This window comes from Monodon monoceros, unplaced genomic scaffold (assembly GCF_005190385.1).
Source record: "Monodon monoceros isolate NGI ecotype Baffin Bay Population unplaced genomic scaffold, NGI_Narwhal_1 Super_Scaffold_8, whole genome shotgun sequence".
Taxonomy (NCBI): domain Eukaryota; kingdom Metazoa; phylum Chordata; class Mammalia; order Artiodactyla; family Monodontidae; genus Monodon; species Monodon monoceros.
In genome coordinates, this window is record NW_021703785.1 from 62,667,162 (window position 1) to 62,691,795 (window position 24,634).

Consider the following 24,634-nt stretch of genomic DNA (forward strand, 5'->3'; position numbering starts at 1 on the left):
AGAATTTGTATAGAGATCAGTGTCAGAATTTCAAGGAATTAAATATTTAAACATTTTATAATAGGGAAAGAAGATAAAGAATAATGTACAGGAGACTTCCCAGGTGGTCCAGTGGGTGAGACTCCACGCTCCCAACGCAGGGGGCCCAGGTTTTATCCCTGGTCAGGGAACTAGATCCCACATGAATGCCGCAACTATGAAGCCCGCGTGCTGCAACTAAGAAGCCCGCATGCTGCAACTAAGAAGCCCGCATGCCACAACTAAGAAGCCCGCATGCCACAACTAAAGATCCCGAATGCCACAACTAAAAATATCCTGCATGCCGCAACAAAGATCTTGCATGCCACAACTAAGACCCGACACAGCCAAAATAAATAAATAAATAAATTTTTAAAAAGAGAATAATGTATAAAGTTAGATTTGCATTTTATGTTTTTCTCAAGAAGTCTCTAACTTTACACATTTGGATCCTTTATTCAGCCTCTCTTGAAATAAATATAATTCTGATTATTAAAACTATTATATTGAACTTATGAAAAGGTTTTGAAGATGATTTATGGCTTACCAGTTAGAAAGTGAATTATTTTACAAAAAAAAATTAAAAATGAATTAGCCCATAGCAGCTCTAAACTGAACATTACAAAGTGATTATGTGAGTTACATACTCAAGTTTGAAGTATTATCAAGTCTTGAACTAACTAACAAATTAGCTGACTATTCTAAACCCCATGTTCATAGAAGTATTAATGATAAAAAAAATAGTGACCCAAATAGTGACCCACACATTCAGAAAGTTTATGGGGAAAATACCCTTTTTTAACTTGTTCCGCGATTTTACAAGGTTTGAAGTGGGCCTCTCCTAAAGGAACCACCCTTCCATTATGGGAGGCCTACCTCCAGCTATGTCACCTCACCATCGAGATCATACCTTACTGTACGTGACCTAAATAGAACGATGGAACCACAAGACCAATTTCAGCACAATATCATATCCAAAAGAAATAAAATTTGGATATTGTTTTGTTTTCCTTTTTGTCTTAACTTTCTTTTGTTACACAACAAATTACCACAAATTTAGCAGCTTAAAACAATAACTCTTAATTCACTCACAATTCTGTAGTCCTGACGTCCGGCATGGTGTGACTGGGTCCTCTACTCAGTGAATCACGAAGCAGAAATAAAGGGGTCAGCTGAGCTGAGTTTTCATCTGGAGGCTCTGAAAAAAGAAAATCCACTTCCAAGCTCATTCTATTGTTGGCAGAAGTTAGTTCCTGGAGGTTTTATGACTGAGGTCCCTGTTTTCTTGCTGGCTGTAAACCAGGGCATCTGTAACTTACAGAGGCCTCCCACTGTTCCCTGACAAGTGGCCCTTTCCATAACACAGCATTTGTTTCTTTAAGGCCAACAGGAGTATGTCTCTGCTGCCTTGAAACTCTGACTTCTGAAACCAGCCAGAGAAAACTCTCCACTCTTAAAGGGCTTCCCTGGTTAGTCCAGGCCCACCCAAGATAATCTTCCTTTTACCATAGAGTGTAATATAATCATCTCATCATATTCACAGGTGCCACCCACACCCCCAGGGAAGAGTATTATATAAGGGTGAGGGTCATTGGGAACTATCTTAGAAATCTACTTGCCAGTTTTGTTCCAATTTTATTCATACTATAGAGTTGGTGATACTGCCATGAAATGTGCACTCTCATATGGCCAGAAACTACCCTCTCAACAACTTCTCAACATAATAATTCTCCATCAGCCATGGCAGTTATCCTCCTTAAAAGCACAGTAGTTGGCAAGACAGCAGTTGGTAAAATCAGGATCTTACAAAGGAAATGATATTGGGGGGGCAATGAAAAAGTCATTAAATATGCATTAGGGTCTGTATATTCTTTACTAAGGCATTTGCTTCCTAAATAAACTATATTAGTTGGTCAACGTTAAACTGTTTGAATAAACAATTGTCCAGACTCATCTTTGATTATTCAGGGAACAGGTCTGCAGACATCATGATTTGCTAATATTTGTAAACTTTCACTTGTTTAATTTGCTCGTAAAATTTTACTCTTTTATAAAGCTTCTTGGATCAGCTCTTGCAAGCTTATAAATCTAATATCTTTTGCACTTGCAGTTTCCTTTATTCTTTTTCACCAGTTACCACAAAATGTTTGTGTGGCTCCCTAGCTTAACATGTTATTTTCTGGATCTGATCTATTATCCATATCACTGCACTAGCCTCAGTGCCTATATCTTCAATAAATACTTGTTGAAAGACTGACGGAATGAATGAATGAATGATTGAATATTGAGAGGGTACAGCACAAAGAGATGTCTCTACTCTTTCCTAAATCTAAGTGAAAAGGGAAAAAATAATTATCACACTCTTTTAAAAGAGTTGGACTGAACTATATATACATAAAAAGATCATGAATTTTTAATTTGGGGCATATTGCTTAAAAATTTTTTGTTTATTTCAGAACAGCATCTAGCAGTGGTGGAACTTCTCAGGTATAAATGAAGAAAGGGAAGTGTGATGTGAATTTTATACGTCTACTTGGCTGGGCCACAGTGCCCAGATATTTGGTCAAGGGTGTTTCTGATGAGATTAACATTTACATCAGTGGACTGTGAGTAAAGCAGATTGCCCCACATAATGTGGAAGGGTTTCATCCAATCAGATGAGGATCTGACTAGAACAAAATCTGACCTCCCCTGAGCAAGAGGGGATTCTGCCAGCTTGAGGGCCCACCCTGCAGATTTTAGACTTGCCAGCCTCCATAATCACATGGGCCAATTCCTTCAAATAAATCTCTCTCTGTCTCCATTTCTCTTTCTTTCTCTCTCTCTCTCTCTCTCTCTCTACACACACACACACACACACACACACACACACACTATTGGGGTTCGGTTTCTCCAGAGAACGCTGGCTATTACAGGAAGTCTCAAGGAGGCACATCCACACTCTCAAAGTGGGAGCCTGTTCTACTGGGAACCCTATCTCCCTCACAGCAGCTGAGGCTCTGATGTTGAGCCAGGGTCACCATCTGGGCTGGACTGTCCCTTGGTCAACTTGACATCATTGCCAACCTCTCCAAAGGTCTCTTATGCATCACAGAACACAAACCGGGAACTCCATTTCCAGAATCCACTTCCTTGTATGATTATAGTTAGAGTCTACCAATGAGAGGCATTTGCGTGAGATCTAGAAGGCAGAAGAGATGGAGAGGCTGTTACCCTCTGGAGGCAGTTGCAGGCAGTTGCAGATAGACACGTGAGCTGACATGAGGATCAAAGTAACCTGAGCTTCTTTCAGAATCATGGAAATCACTGCTGTGGGCTGAGATCATCAGTGCAGCTTTCCTGCCCTTTGCTCCTGCAGTGCTTTCAACAGTTACATAAGCCTCTATTTCCCTGTCTTGAAATCCTTCCTATTCAGAATGCACACAATGCCTCTGTGTTCTGACCAGACCCAGGCTACACCACTGATACATTCTTTTGGATGAAAGGGAGAGGAAGCTCTTCGTTCTTTCCATTATGCTAATCTATCAGATGGGGTATAATAACTTGGAACTCTAAGACGGATCGTAATCCTCGTCCACCCAGAAATTCCCATGACTCCTATGAAAGTGGGTCTACTCTTCACCCTCCTGTCTAAATCCATAGGCCTAAGATCACTGGGGAGAAGCAGCAAGACTCTCTATAGAGCAGGAATGAGGTGTTTCCCCTGGCAAAAATATCTCCTATTACACTTCCCTTGGAAGAGCAGGTTCCAACCTGTCTTATACAATCGTGATTAAGACACTAAAACAGTTCTTCCCAGAGCAAAGAAGATAAATTGATAGTTTCATCTTTAAAAATCAAATTGCTGACAATATTAGAACAACAGTTTATCCTTCTTAAATATCTGTGTGCATTGTGTCTGTTTTCTTTAATTCCATCTCACAGGTATCCTCTTACAATAGGATAAACCTTAAACTCTTAACTATGACAACCTGGTCCATGTGGCCTCTGCATAACATCTCAGACTCACTTAACTCACTCTGAATTCAGGCCTCATTAGCCTCTTTATGATGTGAGTCAACCCTGTTCCTTTGGGTCTTACGGCCTTTGCACATTCCATTCTCTCTGCCTGAAAACACTCCCATGGATTCGGACTCTACCTTCATACCCTTTGTCTCAATAATTTCTACTCACTCTCCAGCTCTCCTTTTAAACATCACTTCCACAGGCAGGTTTCTTCATCCTGTTATTCACACTTATATTATTGCACTTTGCAGTGCTTATTACAACTACAATTTACTAATTTTCAAAATATCTTTCTTCCCTTCTAGACGATAGCTTCCTGGTGTTACATTTTCACCACTGCATCCCTGGTACCTGGCGTGTTAAGCAAATAGACCTTAAATACGTATTGAATAAAAGAAAAAAAAGAGAGGGAGGGAACAAGGAAGGAAGAAACAAACGAACAAAGGAACGAAGGAAAGGGAGGAGGAGATGTGGTGGTTAAAATTAAATTCACCATAAATCAGTGATATTTCAGGCAGCACTATAGAAAAAGGAATCTATGGATTGACTGGAGAAAAAAAGACCTTCACAGAAAGCTAGAGAAGTGTTCTGTCTGGCAAAAGATTAATACAGTGCTAGATCACTAAAAGAAACCATGTTTTTTTAAGATGGTGATGATGACAGAAACTGGAAAGGGTTCTGTGTTTCATCTGCAGTTTGAGGAAGATAAATAAGTTTTTAAATAAGGTAGGCGGACACCGGTGGGCCAGCAGAAGCCGCACTGCCTCCATTTTGGGAAACATTTGGCTGCCACTATTCCCAACGGGCCTCCGAGGACTATGTCAGTGCACAATGGCTCCAGCCTTTTCTGGTTCTCGGCAATATAGAATAGCCTGAATCAAAGGGCAGGAAACAAAACAGACATGGACTCTTCTCCCCAGTGCACAAAAGTAGCCACTTGCCACATGAAAAGGAAAGAAGAGAATCCATTATGTCGCCTACTGAGAATATGTTTAATGAGAGTAGCTCGTTTGAATCAATTTGTTCCGCAATATCTACTCGATTCCTATTATTACTCTCCAACTTCTTCATTCTAGCTTTATAACTACCCCCCAAAAGTCAACGTCTCCCAGGGATTTGTGTGTATGTGTGTGTGGTGGGTCACAAGCAGAAGGAACTTGGCACCACAATCACAATTAGATAAGTCAAGCCAGGTCAAAGAGAAAGGTCGGGTCAAGAGGAAATGGTAGATACACAGTGAAGGGTACACTTCTTCAGAACTAGATATATGGACACTTGCCAGTGCTACACAACTGCTTATTGTGTGGAAGAATGCCAAAATGTGACAGCAAGAAATTTCCACAAGTAAAAAAATAAAAGTCTTTCTATGAGGGCTTAATGCACTGAAAATAAAAACCAATGCAATTTTATGGCTTTAAATTATAGGAAAGACAACTGAGTGAAAAAGAGAAATATAGCTTAAAAATTATGTGTACTGAAGAAAAAGCATACACACTATATAGAACAAAGGTGCTACATCCAAGACATGTAATATTCTAAAGTGCAAAGTATTTAAATCTTTCCAGTTCTCTGAGGGAATGAAAGAATCAAACATACATGTATGATACACAAATACACATTGATGTTATAAGGAAAATAAGGGGAAACATCTTCATAAGGATTTTGATGAGAATTCTTGGCCATTAGACTACACTTTAGCTTTCAGAGTTTTTATTCTCATATTGATTGTTCTTTTCTACTTTTCTTACATGACTCTGTTATTCAGGGTGTCACCTGAGTCTTGATCACTTTCTTTCCTAAATCTGCACAATCTTCCAAGATATTTTCTGTGCTATGAACCATTTTCATTTATTCATAGTAATTGCCAATATCTAATCTATTTCTTTAAATGTGTCAGTTCCTTAAATTTCCTCCAAGCCACAATAAGTCATCCTTCAGAAAGACAAGGGGAAAAAAAAACACTAAAAAATTTCTTTAAATATCTATTTCTTCCATGTTACCTATATGTCATTTGGAAATTTTGTCCAAAAGTCCCACTTATAGTAATTATTCTTTTTTTTTCTCAAAGCATGAAGTCTGGCTTTGTATGTAGTTCAGTTTGCTATTGCCTCTGATGCAATATTGTGCAGATTGATTACGCAGAATGATTGATTCTCTCCAAATTTTCACCCATTGTAATAAAGCACTTTCAATTCCAGTCAGTGGGCTAGTGGAAATACATGGAGGAAATATAACTGCACATTTTTTCTTCTACAGATCACAGCTTTTCCCATTTGTTGGTAACAGATAATTTTGAAAAACCGACACTGAAACACACTGCTCCCAATCTCTATTGCAACTATGTACTCTTAAAAAAAAAAAAAAAAAAAAGCCCTGGAGGAATTCTTTGAAGAATTAATGCATCACTGTATGTTAATAGCATATGCTCAATAAATATAGATAAACATGTCATGAATGGATTAATAAGTTAAGACAGATTAGAGAGAGAGTGTGTATATGCGAGTGTCTTCGTCTGTTTGGCTGCTGTAACAACATACTATAAGCTGGGTAGCTTATAAACAACAAACATTTATTTCTTATGGTTCTGGAGACTGGAAAGCCAAAATCATGGTGCCAGCATACCTGGCATTTGGTGAGAGCTTACTTCCTAGATGGCCATCTTTTCACTGTAAACTTGCATGGTGGAAAGGGGGCAGGGAAGCTTTATCAGGCCTCTTTTATTAAGAGCACTAATTCCATTCTTGAGGGCTCTGCTCTCATGACTGAATCACCTCCCAAAAGCCCCTACCTCCCAATACCATCACCTTGGGGGTTAGGATTTCAACGCATGAATTTGGGGGAGACACAAACATTCAATCTAAGGTAGACAGATTAGATAGATAGACAAACAGATAATAGAGGATAGGAAGACAGATGATAGATAGATAGATGATAGATAGATAAATAGATAGAGAGACAGATAGGTAGGATTTGTTGAAAATGAACATGCATGGAACAAACTTATGGAAATAATGATTCAGTAGGTGAACCTGAGGATCCACTGATTCTGACGACCCTTCTGGTCAAAGATAGATATAGGGAGGGAATCTCTATCTCTGGCCCAGCCTCTGAACACAACATCTGACTCCAAGGGCAGAAGAACCATAAGCAGTAAGAAAAAGCTGCCTCCCTCAGAATATGCTGGGGCCTAAGAAAACCTGCTCTATGAGCCCTCCAACAGATCTTAACCCAAAAGGAGAGAGAGTCCTTCAGTCCCATTCTCCCATGCCAGCATAAATCATCACACCCTGAGGGCTTTGGGCCATGGTCTATGGAAAAAACTCGACTCTGGAGCACCTTCTTCCTGGAGTGAGACAAATCAGCAGCAAGCCAGTAGGTTTGGGCAGCACCCCCAGCAGCTACCACAGCATGCCAAGAGCAGACTGAAGTACCCAGTGGAGTGGCACGAGGTTGTAAAATATTGCCCAGCACCTGGAAACACTCCCTGGGGAGTCACAGGGACACTTAAGAGAACTGTCCTGGGGTTGAGAGCCTCCTTTGAGCAGATGGAGGATACAGCCAGACTGATAAATGATATATGTGCTCAAGAAAAGAATCTGCGAAATGTTTCTATGGAGAAAATCCTTGCTTTTATTCCTATCCCATATATAAGAAAATAACAGGTTTTAGAAGTAGTATATCTGGGTCAGATAGAGTATCCATCTTTGCATTAGGATCATGCAAAAACACCTCCTCTCCTTTTTGTCAACGACACTGTTTATCTGGATAATAAGAGAGACAAATTACAGGACTTTCCTTTCAAGTGATAAATAAATTAAGTAGGATACCAGACAAGATTTTCTTAGTTAAAAGCAAAATGAACACATGAATCATTGGTCTGAATAACTCAAGAAGAAAATTATCTTATATTTACCTCCTTTTCAATTTGAGCTGTACAATTTGATATAAGTTGCCCACAAGCCAACTATTTTGGTTATGTTTGTTTTTAATAAAGCGCTAACACTCATTTTTCATTTCTCTAATGTTTCAGAATATAGTTTAAACCACTTAAAATTGAAAGAGGATGTTTAAAGCATTGATGTATGAGGGATATTTCTAGTTCTCTTCCTCCCACTACCCTTCCCAGGCCCACCTCTTTAACTCCCATTTCAATACAACCTTACTTCACTCCAGCTAATCCCTATCCCTGTCCTCACTTTCAAAGTTACACTTCTCGAAAGCATTGTGCACATTATTTCCTTCATTTTCTCACCCCTCATTCACTCCTCGACCCACTCTAGTCTGGCTTCTACTCTCACCAAAACCACCCTCCCTAAGATCATCAATTATCTCCATCTCCAATGGGCATGATTTCTCTGAAGAATTTTAGAATGCTGACCACTTCTCTCTCTCCTTACTTCTATGACTCTACCTTTTTACCTCTCCAGCCACTCCTTTTCTAGCTCAGCTCCAGACTTCTCCTCATCTACCAGCCTTTAAATGTTGGCTTTCCTCAAGTCTCCAGTCATGGGTCCCCTTCTCCTCCCACCCTACACCCGTGATTGCACTCCCAGTGCCTCAGGAGCTAGGCAGGTAACCTAATCCAGTGATACAGACCAGGAAAAGCCCTCCAATGAAGGAAAAATCTACCATCTTGAAGGGAAACCCAGCCCCAGTTCATTACTGACTTGCAGGAATGTGACAGAAATGTTGCTTCCTAGCTTCAATGACTATATAAACATCAACTCCCAATTACTTATCTCTAGTGTAGACTTCCTTTCAAAACTCCAGATATATACATTCAAACACTTACCCAATATTTTCACTTGGATGTCTCAAAAGAGTTTCATACCCAACACACCCAAAACAGAATTCATGATCTTCCAACCTGGTCCTCCTGGAGAGCAGACTCATTTTATTGTCTACAATAAATGGCATCACTACGGTTACTAAATCTAGCTGTTGAGTACAGTGGAGCATCATTTACCCAGTTGTTAACAACATATTCTCAGAGCACTCAAAGTACATGTTTTCAGAATATATGTGTATATGATATATGTACATGAATATGTGTATAAATATAAATTTGAGATGTGTGTACAACATACATTATATATAATTTATATATGTCGCTTATGTATATGTGAGATATATATGTATATATGTGTTTGTATCAGTAGTATAGCACTAGTGCTTCCAGAATATAGTAAAGAATTATGTTAGAAAATATTGGTAAGACTTGGAATTGACTCAGAATAGAGTAACTTACATGACAGGCACAGTGAGGAAGGTTCCCACTCAATATAAGGCAGAATGTTTTATCTACAAGGCTGGTCTGATAAGTGCAGTGATGCCCAGGTTCCCCTTGAGGAAGGAAAGATTTATTCCGCTAGTTGCAGGAGAAGATAACCTTCAGTTTTTAACCCTTTTTGAGGATTGCCTCAGCTGACCCAAGATCCAATGATTAGTCAATAAGAGTGCATAAATGTCTAGCCCTCTACTTCAAACTCATGACAACTCTGACGGGCTACTGCAGACCTGAGCTTGCCGTGGGTTCATTTGAAGCTTTCATCGGGACTGCATGACGGCTTGACTTCTCCCTCTGCCCAATCCTGCCTCTTTCCCTCCCTTCCCCAGGTGATGATATGATAAATGACCTGCACCCTAATTCCTCCTCTGAGTTTGTTTCAAAAGTAAACTGACTTGGGGCACTTGCCAAATATAGAATGGCTTGCATCTTAAAGAATATGGGACCATTGCCAGAAATGTCCAAAGATGGGACAATTATTTTGAAATGTTACAGAAAAGATGCATCTATTGGATGTTGTCTATATATGATTTTAAGTTTTGCACATTAGAAATCATACTTAATATACTTTATATGTAGAGTACTTTATAGCTTTTACATATTATCTCATTCAAGCACAAAAAACAGATGAAGCAGAGAGAGTATCAGCCCCATTTACAGAAGAAACTGAGGTTCAGAAATATTATTTGGCCCAAGGTCACATATTCATTTAATTAACAGTCTAGTGCTTGAATTAAGTTTTTTCTCATTTCTCAACTTACAACCGAGGCTTCTTTCACTGTGTCAATTATGAGAAAGGACTATGGGTTTTCACAAAAGTATTGTCTAACCAAAAATTATATTAACTTTTTAATTTGCTCTGCCATTGCCAGTATTTTAATGGGTATTTTTTAAAAAATCATTGAAAACACAGCTGTGTTTCCATTTGCCAGGTATAAGTAATTCCATCCAAGAATTTTGATGGGAACTTTGAGACTTATAAGAGTCCTTTATTATTTCATTTGGTTCCACATGACAGCCTGCCTTTCTGCTCAGTTGTATAGGCATGTCCTATGACATACCTGGCAGCACACATTTCACAGACTCCAGACTGCCAGGACCAAAGCCAGAGGTCTTGGAGTAAAATTCTGGATATTCATAAGAACATTACAATAGCAGATGAGGGAAGCTTTGTACAAACTATTTTTGAAATTAAAAGTTAGCAATATAGACTCTATCCTAGCATCCACCATGCTGGACAAAGCAAAGACTAGCCCTTTGGGTTGTTGGAACTTGAGACCTTGTGGTAGACAGACACTTGAACAAAGCCCTGCAAAGGCCACAATCATCTTGAGAGTTACATTAGAGTCTTGCCTACACTCTGAAGAGAGGCAATAACATCTTTCCCTAGCTCCAGATTATGTCCTCTGAAACAACAGTATAATCCAAATTAATCTGACAAGAGCATAACTGAGACAGAAGTTTACGTGGAATCTGACCAGACTCCATTTAGCCTTTTAATCAATGAAGACTAGGCCTTTCAATAACATGTTTTTTGTCAGACAGAATTTCCATCCCAGCAGGAGAAATGACAGTTTCAAACTAGATTATATGGAACTCCCTTGGAGGATGTCACAAGAACGAAAGCAGGTACCCATGTTAAGAGGGTGGCAAAGATATACCCACTCCTACTTCAATTTCATATTGATCTTTCTTATAAACTTTCACTAAAACATGTTACACACATTTAGAGGGGGAAAGTTTGAAACTACTCCAATAAGTGACACAAAGCTGGGGTCTCAAGGCTGGTGTGCCTACCAGATGCCTCCTTTCCAGGAGGTGTTAAGGTCTGGCTTTGAGACTGGGTCCTATCACTCCCCAGCTGTGTGAGACAGGGCAACTTACCTGAGCCTCAGCTTTTCATCTAGAACTTGTGGCTAATAATACCACCCTCATAGGGTAGTTATAAAGACCTCATGAACTATTATGTGCCAACATCCATCACCACAACTTCCTCAGATGTGGTAGCATCTTCTGACTCTGCAGCTCCGCAGTTGCTGGTGCAGCGGCTCCATCTGCCCTCTTCAATCCCCAGAGCCACCCAGGCTACCATCAGAACTTCTAGCTTCTCACACATCCGTCAGCAATGACAGAGGCTTTAGTCATTTTCATCACCACCATCATTGTTATTAATCACGCTATCTGCTATTTATGTATACAATGATGTACACAGTTGTCTTCCTGAAAATGAGGAGTATGAAATCTGGGAGGCAATAGAACACTTCATATGTGGGTTCTGGAGTCAGACTGCCTTGATTTGAATCCTAACTCCACAACCTATTAGCTGCGTGATCACAGGCAAGATATTTAATATTTCTAAACCTCACTTTTCTTTTCTATAAAATGGGCACAAAAATGGTACCCACTCCCTAGTGTCATTATAAAAATTAAATTAGACAATCCATGTAAACTTCATGGAACACAATAAGCACTCAATATATGCTAGCTAGCTATTATCACTGTAGCACCTTACTAGAGTAACCCTGTTTTTAAATGTCATGTTTCAGGCAGCAGAGTCTTATGAATTAATATAAAACGAGTAAGAAATACTAAGTGAAAATTCAAGAATGTGCACATTACATATAATTTTTGCGTTTAAAAAGAGAGAAATATCTCTAGATACTTATCTGCAGAAAAACAGACCTCAGGTATTTCCTCTGAGAAGGGAAACCTGGGAACTAAAGAAAAGGAGTAGAAAAGAGACATGTTTTACTGTAGACTATTTTTACTCTGTGAGTTGTTTAATATGTGTGGGAACTACCTAGTCCAATAAATATAACATTAAAAATGAATCTTTTCTTCTAGTTTCACTACAGATAGTATTTGGAAAGTGTCATCAAGATACTGTTGCCTTCCAGGGACCTATTATAATAATCACAAAGGTATTGATTGGAAGAACTTTGATTGCAATGGTATCTCACAAAATTGTTCCATTTTACAGATTTTCATTGATTAAATCAGTTACCTCTTTGACAGGGAAGCATATGAATTTCAATTCAGATATCAGAAAGTTAATGCATAAAAATTATGCTATATTTTATTTAGGGAGCATTAACCAAAATTTTCAATTAATGAGAATATAATTCTGCACCTGATATTCAGTAACTCACCACATATTCCCGCCCGCTCTCTACCACTCTACCCCATTATTTCCAAACTGATTCCAGAAAACTGAGTTAATGTGTAAGGAAGACATTTTAAAAACTGTCCCGGACTTCCCTGGTGGTACAGTAGTTAAGAATCCACTTGCCAATGCAGGGGACATGGGTTCGATCCCTGGTCCGGGAAGATCCCACATGCTGTGGAGCAACTAAGCCCCTGCACCACATCTACTGAGCCTGCACTCTAGAGCCTGGGAGCCACAACTACTGAGCCCACATGCCATAACTACTGAAGCCTGCGTGCCTAGAGCCCGTGCTCCACAATGAGAGAAGCCACCACAATGAGAAGTCCGCACATGAGAATGAGAAGCCCCTGCTCGCCACGACTAGAGAAAGCCTGCACACAGCAGCAAAGACCCAACACAACCAAAAATAAAAATAAATTAATTTAAAAAAAGTAACTGTCCTTGCTATGTTTTCTATTTCTTCTATGAAATCTCATTCAACCCTCATAGATGGCCTTCTCTCCTACAGGAATGTTGTCTATAATTTATTGGTTGATTTCAATATGTCAGACACTGTTTTGAACACATTCTATGCATTTTCACTTACACTGCTCTCAAGAACAAAAGACTATTTTTAAAATTCAGTAACAGAGTATAAAAACAGCAAAACCACACACCAAATAAATGACTAAATGTAAGATAAGACTATGAGGTTGCAAACCTGTGCTTTTCATCTTTCAAAAAAAAAAAATACTACCCACAGTTATCGCCTGTACCTCTCATTGAACACTTAACATGTGCTACTTTGAATGATTTCTTTTCTGTTTTGTTTTTGTTTAACTTTTGCCCATGTTCAGTCATCTAACTCAATTTTATAGTCCTTACAGGAAAGAACCTTGTCTTTTGACCCCTTTGTATTCCTAGCAGTTAGTATTGGACCAAAAGAATAACATGGGGATGACAGGGTTATGGTGATGATGGTGGTGATGGTTAGAATGACATAATGACAAAGCCCACTGGGTGGGATTTGGGGCAGGCACTCTAGGCTGGAGTGTACTTATTCATTCAACATGTATTGTCTCAATATCCACTTTAGGCCAAGCTAGTGCAGTCTCTGGACATAAGGGTAACAAGGTACTATAAATCTATGATTAAAAAAAAACACTTTATGGAGTACTTTTGGGGTACAGAGGGTGACTAGTATATCCAGAGAAGAGAAAAAGACTCTGTAATCCAGGTATACATTTATAGTCAAAGTCTACATTGCTACAATCTAAGCCAAGTTGAGGGCTTTGTATGCATTATTTCAATTAATCCTAGCTAAAACTTTGTCTGTTTGGTATTATTACCTCCTCTACGCAAATGAAAAAAAGTGAAGCTCACTTTTCCTAGGATTTTAAGTGTTAGAGTTAGGATTTGAGATTCTAGCCCCAGAATCTGAGCTATTAACTGATGTTTGACCTGTCTTTTTCTAAGAGCTATACTATAAAATGAAAAACATTCCATTTGAAGTCATCTGAAAGTTCCACAAATTGTACAAAAACCAACCAACCAACCTGTATGTTAACACTGAGCAAAACCCATCTAGTACAGCAGCAATAACTCTAGCTGAAAAGAATTTGGGGGATTCTTACAACTCTATTGTGTACATGGCAACCTGTGCTATAGAGTAGAAGAGGAATATTGTCTGAAACTCTACTCTGGAGTGGGCTTGCCTACTAAGAAGTCAAAGGAGATTACCTACTTAATCTACAATTTTGAGTTTTCTTGACGAGGCAATTAGAGTGATAGTTTAAAGGGCCAAGATATAACATGGTAAAGAAGTTACGGGAATAATCAAAATGCAGTTTCTAAGCATACCAGAATACAGATGCCTAGGAAAGAAGCAAGTCAAACATTAGTAACCAAAATTATTCTAAATTCGTTTAATGCAAACAATTTGTCAAATAAAGTGAAAATAGTCTAGCTATGCATAGCTTACAACCTCTTGAGGAAACCAGGCAGAAAAACCCAGGAAGACTTTCCCAGAAATAAATCAAAGCTTTAGCAACGATATTCACTACTGAAATATGGGACAGAAGTACAAGGCCAAAGAAGAGGCAAAACTATTAAATGGTTTCTGTCAGGAGCCAGAGTTATTGTAAATAGATTTGAAATGGGGAATTAAGAGACTATTACAGAAACATATGGCTTAAAATACCACAGTCTATTCGAGGGACCTAAATTTTTAAATAAAGTAGTTAAATGCTCTGTGCAGCATGAAATATTTCTGTAGGTGGAGTAAAAGAATGAGGTATGATCATACTACTAATTCCTTCCAGTCCCATAAGCCACCTCACCTCTGTTGCAAACCACGGGGCAGAGGTTGCAGTAATTACAACTGCTTGTCAGTGAGCAACCTACCCCTAGAGTCACTGAAAACCATGACATGATTAGAAATACAATTAAAAAGCAGTACTGATATATGAGAGAAAACGTGGTGAACAAAAGACTAGCCCAGATCATTAGAACAGTGAAACTACTCTGTATGATACTATCATGGTATATACATGTCATTATACATTCGTCAAAGCCCATACAATGTACAACACTAAGAGTGACCCCTAATCTAAACTATGGACTTTGCGTGATAATGATGTGTCAGTGTAGGTTCACCGATTATAACAAGTGAACCAGTCTAACAGAGGATGTCCCTACTGCGGAAGGCTGTGCATGTAGGGGCAGGGGTTATATATGGGAACTTTCTATCCTTGCCACTCAACTTTTCTGCAGCGAACCTGAAACTGCTCCAAAAATTAGTCTTAAAAAAAAAAAAAAGAAGATGAAGACTAGCTCACTGGTTACTGATGGACCCACAGAGTCCGTAGACAACACCTTAAAGAAATAGAGGATGAACAAACCAAACTCTGCAGCTCCACCCTACTGCATTCTAGTTGTTTGCTCCATTATGCAAAATAGTGGAACACCTCCACCTGCCTACTTCTACTCTTCATGCTGTTTGCACTGACTTGTCTACTTATGAAAACATATTATGAGTATGTCCATTTCAAAAGGAAATATTTATTGAATAACAAGTTAGTAAAATCCATTATTGAAAAAATTTAATTGTAAATTTAAAACTTATTAGTATTTACCCTACCAAAATGAGTCTATAATTATTTCCCCAAATTAGTCTATAATTTAGTATAATTACTAAAAATTAGTAGTGAAAATTAGCATGGCAAGCAGTAATTTTAGCATTCATAGAAAAAGCTCAAAGCTGTGTGATGGGTACATACATGAAGGATCATAATATTATTATCTACTTTTGTAGCTGTTTGAAAGTCTCCTTAATATATAAAGGTTTTTTTAAAGGCTCAGCTAAGGAAGTTAAAGTATATACCTGCTTAATGTACCAATAACTCTACATAAGGTCATTTGATTGCTATCAGATTGTGTTATTATAGTCATAGAAAAATATTTTACATCTTTTAGCACCAGCATTTGAAAATTTAGACTAGTATTTAAGAATATGAATTCAGAAACTAGATGGTCTCAAGTTGCATTCCACCTACTCTGCTGCTTAGCTGTTGTAACCTTGGAAAAGTAATTTATGCTGCTTAAACTCCAATCTCCCCAACCAGAAATGGGGATAATATTACCATGGGTGATTGTAGAATTAAATGACATAAAAAGTACAAAGTCAGCACAGCACTGGGCTAATGATAGGTGCTCAGTAAATACTAGCATTATTAACATTCCAAAGTTCTCTATTGATATTATTGATCTAAAACTAAAGGAAGCAGTAAAGGTAATTAAGAATTCTATTTTGTAGGTGGGGAAAGAGATTTCAGAGATTCACAATTCAAAGATTAAAAGACTCTTCCTATTCTAGTGTATTTCTAGGTTAAATATTTAGAAATTAAAGAATTTACAAAAATAGAAGAAATTATATAATCCTATCTTTGCCTTTAACCCTAATTAAATAACTTAAAGAAAGTTTTGCCATTGAATTAACCAATCAGTTTTCAAGACTGCCCTGGCTTTTACTTCCCACCAGGCCTTCTAGCATCAACTCTGCACAGGAGTACGTTCTCATGCTTAGCCAGGGATATGTTGATCTGGGGGGGCCTTCTCCAGTCTCTCCTGAGTGGATATATGGAGAATTTATCAAAGCCCTCTGTGGCTGTCTCATTTCCCAGATCTCCCTGTTAAATTTCAGGCTAGTCCGCTAGTCCACTGCTTACCCCAGCCAGGACTACAACCTTAGTGTACCTGAGCTATTGGTCCTCTCATTCATTTGCCAACGAAATTTGTGCTTTACCGACAACACTACTGGATATGAGGTTTTCCATACTCTGCTCCAAACCAAGTGAGCCCTCTCTGGCAAGGAAGCTTCTTGTTTTCTTGCTCTGCAGAGCCCTGTTCAGTTCTGCTCAGATCTACCTTGGGGGTGGGTGTGGATGAGAGAAGTCCCAAGCAAGAATGCCATAGCCTCCCACCATTCATATCTGACGTTCAGTATTTTTTCACGAATAAATTGCTTCTCAATTTGTTGTATGCCTTTGGTCGTTTTCAAGAGCCCCGAAATAGTGGTTTTTGATAATTTTGTCCAGTTTTATGGCTGTATAACGCTTTATCAGAAAACATAATCAGAACCTATTATACCACGTTTTATCACAAAAAGTAAATAGTGGGCTGTGTTCTAAATTTTCTAACTTGTAGCCATAATTACTAGCATTTTTTATTGGAGTATAATTGCTTTACAGTGTTGTGTCAGTTTCTGCTGTACAGCATTTTGTTTTGAGGATCACAATAAATACATACAAAGTAAAATGTTCATCTAATCTCAATAAAATATTGGCCCTTTTCTACACAATATTTATATGTTTTCTATAGAAAGTTTATATGGGGGCCCTTGTCTATATAACATTTCTATATAATATTTCTATATAGTGCTTATATTTTTATGCTATGTGTTCCCATATAATCTTTTCTTTTAGAATTATTTTGTATATTTTTTCATTTTTTTAAATTGTATTATTTATTTATTTATTTTTTGCTGTGTTGGGTCTTCATTGCTGTGTGCGAACTTTCTCTAGTTGCGGCGAGTGGGGGCTATTCTTCGTTGTGGTGCGTGAGGTTTCTCATTGCAGTAGCTTCTCTTGTTGCGGAGCACGGGCTCTAGGCGCACGGGCTTCAGTAGCTGTGGCACACGGGCTCAGTAGTTGTGGCTCGTGGGCTCTAGAGGGCAGGCTCAGTAGCTGTGGTGCACGGGCTTAGTTGCTCCGCAGCATGTGGGATCTTCCCGGATCAGGGCTCGAACCCGTGTCCCCTGCATTGGCAGGCGGATTCCTAATCACTGCGGCACCAGGGTAGTCCCCCATAGAATCTTTTTACGATTCTATATAATGTTAAATGTTCATCTAATCTCAATAAAATATTAGCCCTTTCTTATATAATGTTTATATTCCCTAACTGTTAAATTATTCAAGCTCCTCAAGAAGCAAGGATTCTGAAAGCTGGCAATGAACAATAATCCATTTTTCTGAAACTCTTTCATCTAAAAACAAGTCCTTTCTAAAGGAAGATTAGAATTTTCTTTTTTAAGCAAGATTTTAGAAATGTATTTTTAGTGAGAGTAAATGATGGTCGGATAAGATAAAAAGTCTCCATTAACATAATTATATAATTATATTATAATAACCAGGTTAAGACTCGAAAAATAGGTATATTTGACTACAGGACCCATAATTATCAAAGATATTTGTGGTTCTCTGGAGACACTCTCTCCTAGACAATAGTGTTAAAAAGGAACTCACTGGGATTAAGTACAAACCCACGTCTATCCATTCAGGGTACATTGAACTGTAGCTCGACCAGTACTTTTATTTTCTGTGCCATTATCCTTCCTGACCATAGTCAAACTAATAACAAGATGAGCCCATAGAATAATCAAGGCAGGCTTAATTAATGGGTCACCTGTACTCAACCCCATTCCTTTTGAACATCTAACATAGCTATAACCTACAGCTTTTTTTTTTCTTATAGGATATAACTTTGTTAGAACTTGAGCACAATTAACTGAAAGGCAACTGGAAGATTAATAAGTGTGATATTATACTATGAACTCCTGCCATGTAATTTTCTCATCTTTGAATAAAGTAAAATAATTTGCATGAATGTGCTTTCATAATAATCTGCCAACAAATTGGATGGTCTTAATAAAGAGAGTAACAGCCTGAAAGAAAAAGCAAAAGACAGTATACAATTCCTTACTGCTGTGGAAGGAAGTGAAGAAAGATATCAAAATTTCAACATCTTCCAGGAATGAAGAGAAAACATAATGGTTTTTAAGCCTTAAATTGTACCCTGCATTCCCAATATAGTAAAATTGGTATTTAAAACATTTTTTTCGCATAAACATACTGCAAGTTTCAAAATGAAACAGGTGAAGAGCAATGGAGAGAAAAAGTTCTTTCATGAAGAAAGAAAAATCTAGCATATTGCAATGAGGCCCTCTGCTGCCATTTTTTAATACTACACCAAAAACCTAATTTCCAGTGGTGTCTCATTGTCTTTGTGGGAGCCAATACTTCAACAAAGCTTAAAGGAAAAAAATAGCTTAAATCCTTTAAAAAAATTTAGTCATTTCCAAGATTTTTAAAAACGGAATTTATTGATTCTAGGTGATACTATTCTGAACATAATGTCTGAGCCACATAGACCTCAGTTAAATCCCTTAGTGACAGCATTATTTATTTAAGAACCGATTTTCATTATTTATTTTGTATTCTATTTAAGTATTTCCAAAAGAAAATTATATTCATGCCAAATATCTTCTATGAAGACGATAGTCCAACCAGAGCCATGGCCAAAAAAAATTTTTTTTAATTTTATAAATAAATCCTTGCATTGCAAAAGGCTATTCCTATTAAAATATCTCCATTTCTTGGGGAAAGGTACCAAGAAGTCCAAAAATTAACTCAAAGACTCATATGAGACTAAAATCAGTGCCATTTGATCATCTTTTTTTTTTTTTTTTTTTTTTCCCCGGTACGCGGGCCTCTCACTGTTGCGGCCTCTCCCGTTGCGGAGCACAGGCTCCGGACCCGCAGGCTCAGCGGCCATGCGCGGCATGTGGGATCTTCCCGGACCGGGGCACGAACCCGTGTCCCCTGTATCGGCAGGCGGACTCTCAACCACTGCGCCACCAGGGAAGCCCTGATCATCATTTTTGAATTGCCAGGACCAGAGGTAGACCTACCAGGAAATGAATAAAGCCTCACGTGTAGGGCTGCCATAAGTGCTAGGAGTGGCCAGGAGTTGTGAAGCATCCCGGGTGGGGAGGAGAAGCCAGGTGGCCAGGTGGCAATAAGGAAGCATGTCTGTGTAAGCATATCTGGTACACTGTCTCAGCTTAGAAAATAAGTTGAACCTCTAACACTCATGTAAATTATCATGATTTCTTTTCCTATACTAAATATGTCAGGCTTATTTTTATATTTATACTTTTATCTTCTTTTTCTTAAAGAGGGCCAAAAAAATTGTGTAAGCTCAGGACCCACAAAACCTGAATCTATCCCTGGGGAATACAATTTAATCAATACAGTCCACCCAGAAAATATTATTTCACTTTTAATGGGATCATCTTGGATTCATAGGGGAAAAAAATGGTTTCAATGGCAATTTTTAAACTAAGACTAAAGAGGAGCCTAAAAAGGCATTGGTGCAATACTTCATACAATTTTTTTAAGGGAAAGAAAGAAAATTAATATCTGCCCAACAGTGAAGCCACCTAGCATTCAAGAATCTCTAGCTCTTTATATCTATGTAGTAGTTAAGAGTACTGGCTGTGGAGTCAGGCAATTCTGGATTTCAGTCCTGAATCTGTCACTCTATAGCTATGTCACCTTCGACAAGTCAATTGTGCCTTGCAATGAAAGGCATTGAATAATTATTTGTTGAAGAAATAAAAACATACATCAGCTCCACACACTGCCCAGAAAACTTTCAAGTTAGCAAATATAGCAATTTTTTAGAACTATTTTTTGCACATCTCTTAGACGAACGGTATTGGGCAAAAGAGTAAGAAGGGATACTGGAGTTTAAGCAAAGCGTTGTTTGGGTTTTTTACTATGATTTATATTTGTATTTGATGAGATTGGAAAAGTCTGCCTGGTGCAGAAAGCATTTAAGGATGGAGCCTGAAAGATTATTAGGATTAGACCTGGGTGATGGAGAAGGTGGAGAAGGCTGGAAGCATTTCAGGCTGAGGCAACAATACACTAAGTTAAGACCCAGAGACCAGAAAATGGAGAAATCTAAGGATTCTGGGAAAAGTCAGCAGCCCTGTTGGCTTGAGGTTTACAGAACTCATGGGAGACTGGAAACAATTCAGGGTCATATCGCCACTTTAGTTAAGGTGCTTGCGAAAAATTCCTTATCACTAAATGTCCACACAACCACCACTATAAATTACATTTGGTTTTAATTGATACAAAGAAATATGAGACTTAGGACAAATTTTTACTAAACTACAATTAAGTTAATCTAGTTCCAGTGTTGAAAAGGGATTTTATTTTTTAATTCAATCTTTCATCCAAGAGTGGACTATGTGTAACTTTTTAAATACTTCTCTCATATAGAAATCATTTGCATTTCAAGGTTTATGTTAAAGCCATTTACTGGAGGACTGAAAGGGAAGGAAGCATAATGTACATTAGGTTAACAACATAAATTTTCTAGGAAGTCATTAGGAGGAAAACTGTTCTCAAGGCAAATGGTAACAAAGATGGATGGACAGATGAAGTTGCCATTCTTATTGGTATAATACAAAAGTAATGGCCTTGCGTCAGAACGTGAGATTCCAAGTTGGCCTCTGCCACTTGTCAGTAGTTTTAACGTGGACAATTTAACTTCCTTATGCTTTGGTTTCCACTTCTGTAAAATGAGAAGCACGATCACAATAATAAAACTTGCCAGTGGTATATTGTATTACTATCTGCCTGAGAGAGGAATATACATTTTCACCCCACCATCTTTGGACCTGACATGTGACATGTTTTGTCCATTGAAATGTGACATTTGTCCCATCTCTTTGCTATTAGAATGGTATGCGTGTAAGGATGCTCTTTCAGCCCGGATTCTAAAGTGAAGAGGACATGGGAAGCAGAGATGCAGCTCATCTACAGCCTACATTAAATGTAAATGACAAATAAGCTTTGTTGTTTGAAGCCACAGAGATTTGGGGGTCGCTGCAAGGCCAAGTGATACACTATGCTACCCACTTCACACACTTGTTATAAAAGCTGAATAAACTATTTCAAAGCACCTTATAACATTCTATGCCCACTCATACCTCAAACTATCTGCTTCTCTCCCCCCATGTTGTTGCAGATCAGAAACTTGTGATGTGAGAGTGTAAGGAAGAATGGGAATACCAGCTGTCAAAGCTGCACCTCACTCTCCTGCCATTGCCTGCCCACATTCAGTGCTACTGCCCTGTTGGCAGTATACTCAGCTCCTGTCCCATCACCTTACCATACCTCATAAAACAAAATAATCTTGGGTTTTTTGTTATTTTTGATGTGAATTCCCTTGAAAATAAAGAGGGGAAAATATCTTTCAAATGATACAGCTTTTCATGCTAGTTCTTGACCCAATTTTTCTGAGAAAATGCTCAGAACCACTTAAAGTCTGGTTTCCCTTTGTACTTTAGTTAAATCTTACTTGAATCCTTTGTTTAGCCAGTTTTACCAGAACTTCTATGTGGAACCTTATTCCCTGTTTAACTTAAAGGATTCCATGAAAACTAAAATTTTTTTTAAAGGACAGCTTTAAAAAAAAAAAAAAAGACATTTCATTTTAACCAGCAGTTAAAAAAAACTAAAAAACCTTTGACTAAATTCGATAAGGCAGTAACCAAAGAGATGGCAGAGGAAAAGCCTAAGACATGGCACCATGATTCTCAATAAACCAGGAAGAGATGAGGGCTAGAGAAGCAAGTGAGTCAACGACTGGGCCAGGAAACAAGAAAATATTTTTCAAGCCCCTGGAACTTCCATTTCTGCCTGATGAAGTTGAAAGAACATGAACTTCAGAGTTATACAAGCCTAGGGGCTTTGAATACGAGCTTAACCACAATTTCTGCACAGCTTTAGGACAGTTATGCAATCCCAGCAAAACCTGATAGGATTGCTGTGAAGTATTAAATGGATCAAGGTGAGTGGAGCACCTAACATAGTACTTGGACAATAACAGCTTCTCAAAAAATTCACATTCTTGGCTCTTTGTCATTAACTCATCTCTCCATACCCTGAATCAATCTTCAACAATCAACATGAAAATGCTTTTGTTCCCAGGTTGGGAATCTCTTGTAGAGTAACAAAAGTGACTGTAATCTACCACATAAAGACAGACGACAATAAAACATTTTATGTTTTAGAGCTCACAGTATTTTTAAAGCATGCACACATTTATATGTAGATATTTTCTAAATATATTGATAGCTTCACACTGGTCACCAAAAAAGTACACAACTGAAATATGTAGAAATAAAATTACACATTTTCCAAACAAAGTCACATCATCAGTTCTGTATTTATTCGACTTTCAACTTTGAAATCCCCAGGAACTGGCAACGAGAGAGAGGGAGCCCCCACTCATCAAGGGTCATGTTAGTGATTCCAGGGAATGCTAGAAAACCTGTACTGAATCCAAGTTTTTAACTGCCAGGTTTTTAACTCCTGGCTACAGTTCCCATGTATGATATAATTTAGAAACTTAGGTTAGGCACAAGAGAATCATAGGATTTAAAACAGTGTCCCTCAACATGTAAAATTTTAATGAAAAACCCAGAAAAGTCATAAATTATCATAAAGAAACTAAAAAACAAACAAAAAATTTGCAAAATGGCAGGGAGACCTTTTTAAACCAAAAAGGGGGGAAAAAGGAAGGATGGCCATTTTATTAATGTGTAAGTTGAATAGAGCCTTCCTAGGTCCTTTATACTCTTCCCCTTCTACAGGCATCTTCTGCACCAATGATTCTCTAGGGCCATTATGCCACCTACTATGAAGATGGAGCAGCCAAGTATGGTGCTACGTTTCCAACCCAAATTGATCACAGAAGTTTAAAAATACACATTTTTCACCCCAATCCTGCAGTACCAACACAACTACCCACAACACTTGCACACATAAGGATTTGTTCATATAAACCTTGAAAAAAACTACCAGAGGCTTCCTGCTGCATTTCTTTGAAACCATTTGTTGATTCTTAGTCTGAGATTTGACTCAAAAATTCTAGATAAAATTGATTTTTACCTGTAAGTCTCAATATTTACCTCTAAAATCCCTCATGGTCAATCTCAGTTATCCCTGTCACAGAAAGAAAGGAGTAATGCAGACAGAAGAATTTATCAAAAGTGATTTTCCTTTGCCCCTACTAACATTTAAGCTTAGACGTGTTCTGATACATAAACACCTATCTGGGTATGGCTGTTGTTCTCCATGCTCAGGGCAATAGTTCCAGAATTAAACAATGGAGGGAAGAAGTCACAGTCACGTTTCAGCACAGTTCATTCACATCTTCGTTTATTAATTCAATATTCATTTATTGAGTACCTTCTACATACCAAATAATGTTCTGATTGCTGGGGTTCTATCAGTGAACAAACAGAAGAAAATCCCTACTGTCATGGAATCTATACTCTAGTGGGGGCAAATAAATAAAAGAAACAAGTAAATTAAATTATTTAAGATAATTGTGGTAAAAAATAACAGTGGAGGGGATAAGGAGCATTGTACACAGTTACAAATATAAACAGAGTAGTCAGGGATCCCTCACTTAGAAAATTCCATTTGAGCAAAGACATGGAGTTAAAGGAACATTTCAACAAGTGCTAAAGTTCTGAAGCAGGCACACACTAATAGTATTTGAGAAATGGCAAGAGGGCCAGTGATGCTGGAGGACAGAGCAATAGGAGATGAGGTCAGAGAACTGGAAGTAGAGGAGAGGAGATTTAAATTTTATTGTTAATGAGATGAAGAATGGTTACAGGATTTAAGTCAGAGGAGTGGCATGACCTGATGAAGGTTTAATGGAATCCCTCTGACTGCTGTGTGGAAAAGAGCTTGAAGGAAGGATGAGAAGGTTGGAAGCAGAAAGCACATATAGTCTCTACCACAATAATCTAG

The 24,634-nt window shown here is 38.2% G+C and overlaps 1 long non-coding RNA gene across 1 annotated transcript in view; it reads right to left on the reverse strand.

Moving 5' to 3' along the window:
- Positions 1–1,110: 1,110 nt before the first annotated feature.
- The window catches only part of LOC114888107, a 67,440-nt gene continuing 43,916 nt past the window's right edge, over positions 1,111–24,634 (reverse strand). Inside the window, exon 3 of the long non-coding RNA XR_003791693.1 lies at positions 1,111–1,216. This is a non-coding gene — a long non-coding RNA (uncharacterized LOC114888107). The remainder of the gene's footprint in view (positions 1,217–24,634) is intronic.